Source organism: Octodon degus, unplaced genomic scaffold (assembly GCF_000260255.1).
Source record: "Octodon degus isolate 3935 unplaced genomic scaffold, OctDeg1.0 scaffold00429, whole genome shotgun sequence".
Lineage (NCBI taxonomy): Eukaryota > Metazoa > Chordata > Mammalia > Rodentia > Octodontidae > Octodon > Octodon degus.
This window is the reverse complement of record NW_004525005.1, coordinates 131262-138234: the sequence shown is the minus strand read 5'-3', so window position 1 is coordinate 138234 and position 6973 is coordinate 131262. Positions and strand designations below refer to the sequence as shown.

The window sequence follows — 6973 nt, the reverse complement described above, 5'->3', positions numbered from 1 at the left end:
TCGCAAGGTGACCTGCGAGGTAGTGTGAGGGCGCAGCACAACACGCCCCCTGGGTGCGCCCTGAGGAGGTTTCTTGTGTCACCTCCCGCCTTCTGTGTAGTGGTTCTCACAGAAGCCAGGGGTGACGCTGGCTTCCTAGTCCCATGCGTTTTATGGATTATTGGGCAGGAGCTTTGCTTCCGCACTGGAATCCCACGAAGCTGAGGTGGACAACACGACCTCATCTTAAGCTGTTCCCTGTGCACTTACCTGCGAATCGGCGAGCTTCCCTCAGACCTGCAGCAGATGGAGACAGAAGGGTCAGGAGGGAGTGGGCAGGCGGGCTGCTGCAGGGAGGGGTCGGGTGTTGGTGCTGGATCAGGACTGTACTTACACTGCTGTACAAAGCGTTTGCTTTGTTCTGCAAAGAATCACACAGAGAGATAAATATTTTGATAAAATGATACTGAATTTTCAACTTAGTACAGTAAATAAAATATAACTTACCAAGTACTTTAGCAATTCTCTCTAAAAGAAAAAGCAAAGAAATATTAATTTTTGAAATATCAAGAATGTTGCACTATCCATTGTCTGCATAAAATTCATAAAATATTTGGCAACATTTGTTTAGCTTTCACAAGTTTGAAGCAGAGCAGTAAGGGCCACTTGTCCTGGATTTCTGCATGGGACCCCACTGAACTTGATTTCAATCTCACCGCAATGAAGACAGAATTATTTGTGGCTTATCACTATCAGAAGCAAGCTCCAGCAGGCGTTGCCCAGGCCCAGGGTGCTGCTGCCGAGCCAGGGGCAGGCTCTGCTCTCCCAGGCGACCTCTGGGGCCTGCAGCACCGCCCAGGGTGGAGGCTCTGTGGGATGTGGGATGGAGCGGGCCTCGCCCTGCTGGGGAGGGACTTTGGCTTAAGGTTCATTTCAGATATTATTCTTTCAAGAGAAATATGTTCATAAACTTTTAAAACTCAAAAGAAAAAATATTTCACCACTTCACTTTTACCTGAATGTGATCACATGACATATCTTGCACATACATCCAGAATATTTATTCCATAACATCATCCAAAACTGTGACAGCTTTTGTCAATTTCACTTAAATGGTAATTTCTAAAACTTGCACATAAAAATCAGCACACTTTAAAGTACCATTAAATATTCAAATCATATTTGTTTTTAGTAGTAATGTACATTGAGTACTTCAATGACACATATGCAATAGTTTTTCCTTAAGATGATAAAACAAAGAATAATCATTTAAAATTTAAGCTGATAAAATGTAAAATCATGCAAACAGTGGCCCCATGAGTCTATCCAAGTAGAGTTAGCCTCTAAATATAAAGACAAAGACAAGCAATAATCTAAAATGGAATGAAGCAGAGACCTGTTCTTTTGGTCCAACGTCACACAAGCCGTGGTCCTATTACAAAAGGGGCTGTGATATAGGAGAGACCATTTCTGGAGGACAGTTAACAGAAGGCCTGATCTTGGGTGGGTGATATAACTCAGTAGGCTAAAGCACCTGGTTAGGCAAGCTTAGGCAAGTACAGTATCTGCAGTTCAATCCCCTGCACCACATGCTGCACCAGCCCTGCCCCAAGGGCGGGATGAGCCAGCACAGTGTCCGAGAGTAGTGGTGCATGCCTGTAATCCCAGCACTAGAGAGGCTTAAACACTGGAGGACCATTATGAGTATGAGCTGCGCAGTGAGACCTTGTAAGAACCAAATACATTTAGAAGGAGGAGGAGGAAGAGGAGGAGGAGGAGAAAAGAAGACAGTGACGATGACAATGACCACCCAATTGGGAGCTGAGAACGTGCTGGACCTCCCTGCAGGGACCAGACTGTGTCCTCAGATGCCCAGGCTTGAGCCCGTCCACACCTCTGTCTCCCCTTCCCCTGCCCTGCAGCATCCTGGATTTCCTCGAGGTCCTCACTCCAGCCTCACCAAAGCACTAGAATATTTCCTCTCCTCACTCCATGTTTTCCATCAAAGGTTTTTTGTGTTCATTTAGAAAAACAAACACAAAAACTAGAACAAATAACTAAGCAAAGACAAAACAAAGCAATATAAGACAGTACAAATGGCACTGAATTTCAGAACAAGAATGGACTATTAGGAGGCTGGCCAAATAGCTCAGTGGATTAAAGTGCCTGCAAGCAGGTGCAGGGACCAGGGGTTCGATCACCGGACCTGCCATGCCAGCCCTACCCCCGAGGTGTGCTGAGACGCAGATTGAGACTGGGCATGGTGGCGCGCACCTGTAATCTCAGCTCATGGGAGGTTGTAAACAGGGGAATTACTACAAGTCCAATCTAATAGTGAGACCCTGAACACCCCATAGACCCTTCCCTAAAATATAAAAAAGAAAAAAAAAAGAATTCAATATTAACAGTGGCTGCTATATTACATATTGTTACTGTCAAATTTGTTTCCTTAGACTGCAAGATATAGATATGTAATATTGATTAAACAATTAAACAGCCACTCTTCCTTTCAATAAGCTTTAATAGAACACTGTTGTCCTTAATATACTTGCTCAAATTACAAATCTTAGCATTTAGAGCTCTGAATCCTCTGCAGCCGCGGACCCCTCAGCGCCCTCTGAGTCACAGGCAGTGGCTCTGGGGCAGTCAGGCTAAGACCAGCCCTGTGGCCACGGTGCTGAGCTCTGTCCAGCAGAGCCTGCAGCACTAAACCGCTGAGATCAGTGAGGAAGCCTGACTGGGCTGCAGCGTCCTCGGGCTCTGCGCTCTGGCCGCCTCTCCACTGTCTCTCTCCGTCAGCTCTTCCCTGTCTTTCGCATTTAATACTTGGTGCTTCTCAGTGTCACGCAGAGGAGAAAGCACTACTTATATGCCTTTCTATGTCATCATTATAAAGTACAGTTTGTCCTCTTCAGGATTTCTGTGACATATTAAAATAAAACTGTGATGACAGTGAAATAACTTTTCCTGATGAGAAATTGTTTTTTATGACTTAATAATTTAAAAATAAGTTAAATTATTTCAGCCTCATAGCTGTTGTTTTGTGCATTCCAAGTATTCTTTTCTTCAAAGTAGTATTAACTCAATTTAGGAAGAGGACTTCAGCGGAATTACTCGGGGTGTGGCGTACCCTCTGTAGAGGTTTTCATATTGGTACTAATGCGGTCAGCAATGAATTGAGTCTGGGTGCATTTTGTTTAGGCACCTGTTTGGCTATTGGGAAAAGACTCATTCTGATGGAAAGCCTGAAACTGAGTGCGATTTAAATGATGAGAAAGGAAATGTCACAAACATCATCCAGGTCAGCAGTCACAAGTTTTCGGATGTCTGCAGTCGAGAGGAGATATATAACTCTGGTGGCTCTCTGGTGGTGCTTTGCCTTAGCTTAGCTTTCAAAGATTCCCTCCCCAGGGCTGTGGGGCCTGGAGAAGCGCAGCCTCAGGAAAGCTGAGAGAGAGCAGGGCCAGGCTGCAGCCTCCTCACCCCAGAGGGCGCAGCCGAGCCAGGACCAGCTTGGGGCAGCCATGGAGGGCCATCAGCTGCTGGGCAGGAGACCCCAGAGTCACCTGGGGATGGTCTCCTGGTTAAGTAGGAAGCAGCTCTTTGCAGGGCACAGTGCCTGCTGGGGACACTGCGTGGAGGAACAGCGTCCTGGGCTGCTGGGAGCAGGGCAGGGGCACCTCTCTGGCATGCAGACCAAGCGGAGGGGCACTCTGGGACTCACATGTTGTGACAATTGATTTCACAGGAAATGTAGGATTTAAAGAGTAAACTGGATGGCGAGAGCATCCCGGCCCACATAGCCAGGCTTTGGTACTAAATTGTGGTTGCCTCTGACCAGGGCTGTGATGGAAACAGGAGTGCTCTGTCACACTGGCCCAGGGTCACAGTGAGCCTGGAGACCTCCTGGGCAAATGGCATCTGTGGGGTTAGCTTCTTGAGAGAAAGTGAGCTATTTAAATCTCTAACCCCACAGTCTTTCAGAGCACTTCTGAAAAGAAAACAACAAAAATGAGATAAGAATGAATATAGGTCTATAATAAAATTTAAGTGATTATTTTGTAACTACACACATAGAAGTGAATGATTTATGGCTGTGTAATATTGGTAATTTATAGTATATTAAAATTAGAAAAAAGCTCATGCTGGCTGAGTCATTTCAAGTTTCACAGCCTGATGGAGGAGATATTCATTCTGATCACGCTTTGCTTTGTATATAATGATTTCATGGGTGAATTTACTCTTTCATGGAAAAAACTGAGTGGATTCTAAGTAGATATGATAGATTAATTATTATTTACTGTATAGGCCTGCATGTAGGTATAGAGCTATCTCCTTCTGACCTTTCCTGGCTGCACAGTTACCACCAAGAACTCAGAACCTACATCTGCGCCAAGGTGCCTGGAGGACTGACTGCTCAGACCTGAGGGTGAGCTCCTGCAGTAAGCATCCAGAGCCCGGGCCCGGCCCCGCTAGAGACCAGCCAATATTCCACCAGGGCAATGTCCTCATGTCTCTGAAAGGTCACCGAACTTACTAAGTATCAGAGATGTCACTAAAGCCAGGCCCACAGGTCAATCTGGAGCAGCCGTTGAACAGAATTCAGGCCGCTCCAATTTGAAAGAAGCAAGTGGCCGCCTGACTTGCAGAACACGAAAGAGGGCCAGGGAGATAGCTCGGTGGATTAAGTGCTTGCCCGGCGAGCCCAGGGCCTGAGCTCAAGCCCTAGTACTGGAAAAACAAAGAACATGAGAGAAAATCAAGAAGTCAGGGAAGTTCTCTCACTCACACTGCTCTCTTCCGTGGGCTACACAGTACTTAATTCACACAGTGATCAGCAAGTTCATTTTGTGACCGCAGAGGCCCATGATTCACTCGTGTACAGTTACACATGGATGGAGCTTTAGACCATTTCATTCACATCACCAAATGTGCGACTCTGAGTGGAATTCAGCTTCATTTTCTCTGAAAATTTACCAGTCACTAAGGAATCTTTTCCAATCCTACAAAAAAAGACATTTACCTTTTGATTTTTTAAGATTTATTTTAATGAAAATAGGAAATTAATAGGTATTAGAAATGAAATTCAGTTTTTTAAAGAAACCAAGAGGGTAGGTTTTCAGCGGTTGTTCTACTGCACATTGCTGTCTTCAGTGTGGTTGCCCAGATCACCACAAATAAACATGCAAAACTGGCCAAAGCAAAAATGTGAAGTGTTAGCTGCTACCTTAAATAAACTGCCAAACGTGAGTAGCACAATCATTTTAGCTGTCCTGTGTATACACATACATGATTTTTTCCCTTCCTTTTTTTCTTTCTTTTCTCCTTTCCCTCAGTATGTGCCCAATTGTCTTTGTCGTGCTGTTTTCCTGCTGTTGGTTCCCTACTTTTCCCCTGTGTTTAATTGTTTGCCCTGTTTGGTGGCTTCTTTCTACAATATCTTTCAGAACTTTTTTTAGGGTTGGTTTGGTGGTAATGAATTTCTTGTTGTCATAGAAGTGTCTTACTTCCCCATTAATTTTGAATGGTAGTTTTGCAGGTTTATCAATCTAGGTCAGAAGTTATTTTCTATCAGGACATTAAGTACTTCACTTCGAGCTCTTCTTGATTTGATGGTTTGTGTTGAGAAATCTTACGTGATTCTGATTGGCTTTCCTTTATGTGTGATGCTTCTTCTCTATAGTGGCTTTCAGCATGTTGTTCTTGTACTGAATTTCTCATACCTTGATTACTATATGTCTGGGTGTAGATTTAATTTTGGCTGATGCTAATTTGAATTCTATGTGCTTCACTTATCTGTATGTGAGATTCTCTCCCCATGCTAGAGGATCTTTCTGCTACTACTTCTGCATGTATTCTTATGTCATTTGCACTGACTGCCTCTTTTTCAATGACACTTATCTGTCTTATATTGATCATCTTTGTGTAATCTTGTAGTTATTGAACTGTAATTCTCTGCATCCTTGTTATCTTTAAGAAACATTTCTGAGACCCAGAGTGAAGGCCCGGTGTGTGTGGTGTGATGACCTGGGGCCCGCTGGATCCCGCATAGACCCAGAGCGAAGGCCCGGCGAGTGAGTGAGACCACCCGGGCCCGCCAGATCTGAATAGACCCAGAGCGCAGGCCCAGTGTGTGAATGAGACCACCTGGGGCCCACAGGATCCTCATTCAACCCAGAGTGCAGACCCAGTGTGGAACCCTTCAGCAGTACTCCTGCAAAAAGGATAGAGACAAGACCCACCCAGCTGATTCAGGAGCAGAACATCTTGCCAGAGTGACACAAAGGGTTCAACTCCAAGGGCTGCAGCAGGAAGAAGTTGGGCACAGCAGCCAGACCCCAGCCAGATCCAAGCCACACCCACCTGGAGGAATCTGAACTTCGTAGATCCCAACCTGGTGCTAAGGTAATAACTCTATCTAAGTTCTACATCAAAGGTCAGAAGACAGTGGTATACAAAATGTCAAAGAGAAGGAACAAAATGCAGTCTCAGGCCCCAAGTCCACCCAGTACAACTGCAGAATATACCAGCATTGAGGAAACTGGAAATCACACACCAAATATCTCTGAAATAATAGCATTGGCAGTAAAGAAACAACTGCAGAAAGGTATAGGAGAAATCAGATCAGAAATAATTTCGGAACTAAAAAATTTAGTGATAACTATAATCAAAGAAGTACTAAGTGCTTCTAAAGAATACCCTGATAAAAAAAAATAGAGCAGAATATAAAAATGATGGAACCCCTGAATAAGCAATTTACAAAAGAAATAGAATGTTTGAAACAGGTTCAAAGTGGATATAGGAAATTAAAATCTCAATCACAAGCTGGCAAAACCATTTGAGTGAAAGTGAAAATAGACTTTCTGACCTGAAAGACACCATTGCAGCTAGTGAAAAAGCAAGAAAAGATCTATTAAAAACAACTAGGATGCAGGAAAAAATAATTCAATACCTGCAAGACGATGCAAAGATGAACAATGTGAGACTAATAGGC

General features: G+C 44.2%; 1 long non-coding RNA gene across 1 annotated transcript in view; it reads right to left on the bottom strand.

The window, feature by feature from the left end:
- LOC111814693 overlaps positions 1-404 on the bottom strand; it is a 1591-nt gene extending 1187 nt beyond the window's left edge. Inside the window, exons 1-2 of the long non-coding RNA XR_002819604.1 lie at positions 374-404; positions 250-276 (exon numbers count right to left, since the gene is read on the bottom strand). This is a non-coding gene — a long non-coding RNA (uncharacterized LOC111814693). The remainder of the gene's footprint in view (positions 1-249; positions 277-373) is intronic.
- Between the last annotated feature and the right edge of the window lie 6569 nt (positions 405-6973).